The following is an 8128-nucleotide window of genomic DNA, read 5'->3' on the forward strand; positions in this document are numbered from 1 at the left end:
TAGCTGGGATTGCAGGTGCGTGCCACCATGCCTGGCTAATTTTTATATTTTTTAGTAGAGATGGGGTTTTGCCATGTTGGCCAGGCTGGTCTCAAATTCCTGACCTCAGGTGATCTACCTGCCTCAGCCTCCCAAAGTGCTAGGATTACAGGCGTGAGCCTCCATGCCTGGCCAAGAGACTATTATTCTAAGTGAAGTAACTCAGGAATGGAAAACCAAACATCGTATCTTCTCGCTGATATGTGGGAGCAAAGCTATGAGGATGCAAAAGCATAAGAATGATACAATGGACTTTGGGGACTTGGGGGCAAGGGTGGAAGGGGGGCTATAAAAGACTACAAATAGGGTACAGTGTATACTGCCTGGGTGATGGGTATACCAAAATCTCACAAATCACCACTGAAGAACTTACTTATGTCACCAAATACCATCTGTACCCCAATAACCTATGGAAAAAAAATTAAAGCTCCCCCAAGGATTCAGAGCAACTAGATTGTGGAAATACAAGTTAAAGACCTTGAAATCCAGGCCTGAAAGAGTGAGGTCAAGGGACAGAGCGGGGAGAGAGCAACGGTGTCCCCTGCAACACCACCACCCCTGCCTAAGACATACACAGTCTCCTAACAGACACTTTCCTCTTTCTGTGATGACTGACACCAGAAGGCTCCCTCCCTCCAGGCAGACCAGCCTAACCAAGACCTAAAGTCATCTTTATGTACAACACCGTTCATACAAACACTTCTTCGGGAGAAAATCATGCAATGACCATCATCATAATAGTCACTGAACACTTGCTATGTGCCTGGCATAGTCTAAGTGCTTACAGATATTATCTCAATTAATAGACTATATATGTATCTATATTGATATATATGACTGTATATATATTAGATTATTACACAGAGATACAAGGATTATGTAGATATAATAACTTGTGTGAGGTCAGGGTAGGGTTTTGGGTAAGGAGAGATGTTGTTTTGAGACAATAAATAATGAAAAATAATACTATTTCCTTGTTTGTTTCCTTTTTATGTGCTTCCCACTACACTTTGAGAATAGTGAGCTCAGGGATCATGTCTGTCTTACTCACTGCTCTATCCCATGTGCATATTGCAGTGCACAGCACACTGGAGGCCCAAAGATATGTATCAAATGCATGAATAAAAGGGAACTAAAATGCTGAAAAAAGTGTACTTTTACACTGATAAAAAGTGTATTTTCTGTGCGAAAACCTATGTGGGAAACCAGATTACATTCAGATTCAGAGCAAAGAAGGTTATTTGAAAGATACTGTTGGCTGGTAGCACCACACAATGATGCCATCTGTCTCCTTGACCATTTCTGCTAAGAGGGATTGTGATCAGCACACCCTCTTTCCTGAACATAAATGTGTTTGTGTTTTGTTTTTAAATAACAGCTTTATTTACATACTACACAATCTACCCCTTTAAATTGTACAATTCAGTGGTTTTTGTATATTCACAAAGTAACACACCCATCACCACTCTCTCATTCCAGAACGTTTTCATCACCCCAAAAAGTACCCCTTAGCAGTTGCTTCTTATTTGCCCTTCCCCTCAGTCCTTGGCAACTACTAATCTACTTATTGTCTCTATGGATTTGCCTATTTTGAACATTCCATATAAACAAAATTATATAAGTATATGTTCTTTTTTGTCTGGCTTCTTTTTGAACTTAGCATAATGTGTTCCAGATTCATTCATGTTGCAGCATGAATCAGTACTCATTTCTTTTTATTTCTAGGTAGTATTCCATCATATTGACATACTGCATTTTGTTTATCCACTCTTGAGTTGGTGGACATTCGAGTTGTTTCCGCTTCTCAACTACCATGAATAGTGCTGCTATGAACATTCATTCACATATGAGTTTTTGTGTGGCCATGTATTTTCATTTCATTTCTAGATACGGAATTGCTGGGTCATATTTAACTATGTTTTACTTTTTGAGGAACTGTCAGACTCTTTTGTAGAGTGACTACATCTTCTTACAATCCCATCAGCAATGTACGAATGTCCAATTTCTCCACATACTTTTTTTTTTTTTTTTGGGACAGAGTCTCGCTCTTGCCACCCAGGCTGGAGTGCAATGGCATGATCTCCACTCACTGCAACCTCTACCTCCCAGGTTCAAGCAATACTCCTGTCTCAGCCTCCCAAGTAGCTGGGATTACAGGCATGTGCCACCATGCCCAGCTAATTTTTGTATTTTTAGTAGAGATGGGGTTTCACCATATTGGCCAGGCTGGTCTCAAACTCCTGACCTCAAGTGATCCGCCCACCTCGGACTCCCAAAGTGCTTGGATTACAGGCATGACCCACCTCACCCAGCCACCATATACTCTTCACTACTTGTTATTATCTTTTTAATTTCAGCCATCCTAGTGGGCATGTATCGTGGTTTTAATTTACATTTCTCTAATAATTAATGGCATTGCACATCTTTTCATGTGATTATTGGCCACTTACATCTTCTTTGAAAAAATAACTATTAAATCCTTCATCCTTGGCCAGGTGTGGTGACTCACGCCTGTAATCCCAGTACTTTGGGAGGCCAAGGCAGGTGGATCATGAGGTCAGGAGTTCGAGGCCAGCCCGGCCAACATAGTGAAACCCCGTATCTACTAAAAATACAAAAAATTAGCTGGGTATGGTGGTGGGCACGTGTAATCCCAGCTACTTGGGAGGCTGAGGCAAGAGAATCACTTGAACCCGAGAAGCGGAGCTTGCAGTGAGCCGAGATCGTGCCATTGCACTCCAGCCTGAGTGACAGTGCAAGACTCTGTCTCAAAAACAAAAACAAACAAAAAAAAAACCTTCATCCATTTTGTGGTTGGATTATTTGTCTTTTTATTGTTGAGTTGTAAGTGTTCTTTACATATTCTGAATGTGTTATTGAATATATGATTGCAAATACTTTCCCCCATCTTATGCATTGTCTTTTCACTTTCTTGGTGGTATCCTTTGAAGCACGAAAGTTTTAAATTTTGATGGTGTCAAATTAATTAAGTTTTTCTGCTTTTGCTTGTACTTTTAGTATTGTTCTAAGAAACCATTGCCTAATCTAAGGTCACAAAAATTTATGCTTATGTTTTCTTTGGAAAGTTGTATCATTTTAGCTTGTACATTTAGGTCTATGATTGATTTTGAGTAGATTTTTATACATGGTGTAAACAAAAGTGGTTAAACTCCCGGAATTCTTTCTTGCTGAAACTTCCAGGCTTGAAGTGGACCTTTTTTTTTTTTTTTTCTTTTCAGTTTACCCGATCTTTCTTCAGATCTGCAAATCTCCTTTATAAAGCCTCCGTTACTCAATTTCTTGGTTCTGCTCTTCTGGTATGCTGACCACAGAAGTAGGCTGATTACTTCTGTAGATTGATAACCATGTTCATCATGTGTTGATTCTTCAAGAGCAAATGTAGTTCCAGGTTCTTTGGGGTCGGGTTAAGGGTAGGATGATCTAACAATAATGGTTTCCTATATGCTGACCATATAGAAAAGATGGTTTCAAACTTTTAGGCATGGTGAGAGTTTGTAAGTTTGTAATGGTAGAATATATAGCTTTGCCTGAACTAAATTGAAAGTTATAACCAAGAAAATAAATACCTTGGTAGCCCTTCACTTTTTGGGATCTTAGAATAAAATTTTGCCTTAATGTTAACTCAAAGTTGTGGCTGAAGTTTAACAGGACAGCATTTAACATTTGCAGAAATATGTCTGCTTTCTAACTAGGTTACAAATTTACTCTTGAGGATAACTCAAGGTGAAGATTTGCAGGTCTGGGCTTCCACAGGCCCTTTGGTGGCAAAGATAAGCCGTGAGCTCTTGTTAATTGGTTCCTGGGTTGTAATCTTCAGATGTGGAAGCCAACAGTTCATTGTAGACAATTCTCATTTGGCAACTGAGTTTTCCCAAGTCAACAAAGCTAAGGTCACTAGTTCTCAGAAGATGGCACATCTATTTAATGAAGTCTTATTTGTTGGAAGTGGCTAGAGATCAGGGCCCAAACAAGCTGTTTTTCTTTTTCTTTCTTTTTTTTTTGAGATGGAGTCCTGCTCTGTCGCTCAGGCTGGAGAGCAGTGGTGCGATCTTGGCTCTCTGCAACCTCCACCTCCAGGTTCAAGCAATTCTCTGCCTCAGTCTCTCGAACAGCTGGGATTACAGGCGCCCGCCACCACGCCTGGCTAATATTTTGTATTTTTGGTAGAGACGGGGTTTCACCATCTTGGCCAGGCTGGTTTTGAACTCCTGACCTCGTGATCCACCTGCCTCGGCCTCCCAAAGTGCTGGGATTACAGGTGTGAGCCAACGCACCTGGCCAAATGAACTCATTTTCTAATCACTATACTTGACTAACACACAATGGCATGGTGGTTTTCCTTAGGTCTAACCATCAATGAGAAGAAATAATTTTTTTTTCAACTAGCATTAAAATAAGTTTTCTAAATTGAAGACAAAACTTCTGCCATCATTATCTTATGTTGCAGTATCCCTATTTGTGTTCTCAATAAGAAATTCTTGTTGTCCTCTCTTATATAAGCAGATATGAATACATTCAAAGCAGGAGTATGCAACATGATACATGGTTCAGAACATAAGAACTGAAAACACAGTTTTGGTGGATTGTTGCTATATCTGGTTATAGACAGCTGATTCACAATTAATTGGGCCATGGAGCAAAGTGAGATTATATCTAGAAAATTCTCAACCCTTATTTTAATTCATCACTTAATTTTTAAGATTTCAGCTCGTGTGTGGATTTGCCATAAAACCAATGACGCAAAAGCTTCATTTGCCAGAGCCCTTTCCAGGCCCTGTATCAAATTTTGCTTTTGTAATTTCATATTATTTTCCTTAAAAGGAGTCTTCAAAAATGTATAGGTTTTCGGTTTCACCCTTGCCTGAGTTAGTTAGCTACATCTCACTTCTTTATATAAGCTATTTTTAAAATGCATACACAAGTGGTTAAATGCAGATGATTTGTAAAATGAGTTATTTCTTCAAGTTCTATAAAGAGATAGCAAGAAAGAAAACCCTGGATTTCTGTATCATCTATCTTTAAAAAAAAAACCAAAAACCTCTAGTTATCTGTTTTTTTCTTACCCTTTTTTGCTTCAAACCACAGTGTTTCACTGAGCAGTTGAGGTCGCATGTGTTTAGTGGCTGGAAAATATGGTTCATGTTCTTGAGTTGGTAGGGCTCATGGAGAAGTGTATTAGTCTGTTCTTGCATTGCTGTAAAGAAATACCTGAGACTGGGTAATTTATAAAGAAAAGAGGTTTAATTGGCTCATGGTTCTGCAGGCTTTATAGAAAGCATGGTGCTGGCATCTGCTTAACTGCTAGGGAGGCCCCAGGAAGCTTACAATATGGCAGAAGGTGAAGGAGGAGCAGGCTTGTCACATGGCCAGAGCAGGAGCAAGAGAGTGAGAGTTGGGGGAGGAGGTGCCCCACACTTTTAAATGACCAGATCTCATGAGAACTCATTCACTATCATGAAGACAGCACCAAGCCATGAAGGATCCACTCCCATGATCCAAACACCTCCCACCAGGCCCCACCTCCAGCACTGGGGATTACAACTCAACATGAGATTTGGGCTTCAGATATCTAAACTGTATCAAGAAGCCAGTTCTATTTTACTTGGTGGTTCTCCAGACCATGCTATATATGAAGCTCTGTTAGGAAGAAAGATGGATTTGGCTTACCCAAATGCCACATTCTGCTTGGGCTGTAGCTTCCTCATGTGTAAAAAAGGCATAAATTGCTCTCCTACTTGAGAGATGTCAGGTGAAATGCAGCAGAATAGGCGCTCTTAGGGAGAACAAGATGATTTAGAAATTAAGGACTTCTTCTGTGTAAGCTCTGTGAGTGCTGGACTATGTCTGTCCAGGCCCCAACCTTAGTACGGGGCCCTGGATATAGTCGGTGCTCCATAAATATTTGTGGCATGAACGATTGATTGCTGTAGTAGGCTTTGATTTCTTTCATTGCCCTCATGTATTAGTTAAGGTACTGCTAGCTGTTTCAATAGTAACCCCAGCAATCTCGATGACATAATACAAATGAAATCTGTTTCTTGCTTATAGACAGTCCACCTGTGGGAGGAAGACAGATGGAAGGGGAAATCAATGAGGGTCCTAGGCTGACAGAGGCTCTGCCATCTTCAGCGGATGGCTTCCAATATGACCATGGGTGGGCATCAGCGTCAGGTGTCTGAAGTAGAAAGTGAGAGCATGGAGGATTCCACAGATGATACATTGCACAGAAGATTGCATAGAGGCCTGGAGAGAGGGTGCACTCTTCCTCTCACTTTCCACTGGGAAGAATTCAGTCACTTTGCTTCAACCTACTGCAAGGGAGGCTGGGAAATGAGGGCTCTGGCTGGTTAGCTGCTGCCCAGGGACATCTTTACAACATGGAAGGGCGGCATATGGGTGGCAGCTGGCCTTCCTGCTGCTCTAGAATACAGAACCTAATGAGAGAAAGAGAGAGAGAGAAAGAAGAGAGGGAGAGAGATAGAGAGAGAGAAAGAAGAGAGGGAGAGAGAGAGGGAAGAGGAGGGGGTGGATGATCCAAGGCAGAAATTATGTGGCATGTGACAAGAGAGGAACAAGGACAAAAAGAGTGTCCAGGACATCAGTTAGAGAGATGAATGGAAGCACAATAAGGATGCAAGTAAAAATAGAAGCAATTAATGTGAGAAATGTCCTTTGATCCTTTTGTACAAAAACAAAGCAGCATGCTTCAAACCTCCCTCTGTGTATGTCTTGCCTACATTTTTCTCCTCGGACTCAACCTTCCATTCATTTTCTATGCTTCACTCTGCCAAAGAGACTATGAAAGCCTTTCAAAAGTAGTTTTCAGTCCTGACTTTGAGTAAGAATGCTACACAATACTAAATCTTCAACATTCTACTTATTCCAGTTTTCCCCTTAGTGATGTCACCCTGAGGAACTTTATGGCTAGGAAAAAAAAAATTACAAGTATCACTTTTTTTTTTTTTTTTTTGAGACAGGGTTTCGTTCTGTTGCCCAGGCTGGAGTGAAATGGCGCCATCTTGGCTCACTGCAACCTCTACCTCCCAAGTCAAGCAATTTCCCTGCCTCAGCCTCCCCAGTAGCTGGGATTACAGGCATTGTTCACAATGCCCGGCTAATTTTTGTACTTTTAGTAGAGACAGGGTTTCACCATGTTGGTCAGGCTGGTCTCGAACTCCTGACCTCCAGTGATCTGCCCATCTTGGCCTACTAAAGTGCTGGGATTACAGGCATGAGCCACTGCACCTAGCCCAAGTATCACATACTTTTTTTTAAAACAAAAACAAAAACACAAACAAAAACAGCTTGTTATCCATTAGCTATATATATATATTAAAATGCTGATTAAATTGCTGATTTTTTTTTTTTTTTTGGTTAAGTGTTATTCTGTCAGTGACCCAAGAGTCTCAGAAATAAAGTGAATTTCTAAAGAGAGAGTCCTCACACCCAGAATGAAGATAGAAGGCTACTTCTGGAAATAAAATTGTGCAGATGTAGTTGCAAGTGAGTCAGCCTCAGTGAGAAACAAATTGTTTGAACAATAGACTTAATTAACTTGTGTTTATGTCTTCCATCACGGCAGGTGTAAAGTCCCAGGGCACCTGGGGATACACCTGAGCTAGAGCCTAGAGTTGCTTCTAGAAGAGAGTGAAAAATGACTGAAGCGTTAAATAAGACCATGACGGTATGGTAGCTCTCCCCGGCTGCCTCCGGGTAAGGCTCCAAAGGGAAGAGAAATATAGGACTGAGTTCCCGGAGCTTTGTCTACTGTGTTTCTTTTAACTTGAAAAGAGCATTTAGCACTAACAGAATACAGTTTGGGTTGGCTTATAACAAGGACTCTCTCTCTTAGGGGATGCATGCTGCTTCTAAGTAAGAAAGAGGAGTGTCAGGAAGGTGAGTCTAACTGGTAGGAACAGGGATCCAAATCAAATCAATCCCTTTCTCACATCTAACCTGATGGGGAGAAATCCCTTGCTCGTACAATGATGCATATTTGGGGGAATGCTTGAGGTACTTTATCTCAGGTTTAGTTCTCTGTAAAAAGAATTAAATGTTTCTCTTTTTG

This window comes from Macaca nemestrina, chromosome 11, assembly GCF_043159975.1.
Source record: "Macaca nemestrina isolate mMacNem1 chromosome 11, mMacNem.hap1, whole genome shotgun sequence".
In the NCBI taxonomy this organism is placed as follows: Eukaryota; Metazoa; Chordata; class Mammalia; order Primates; family Cercopithecidae; genus Macaca; species Macaca nemestrina.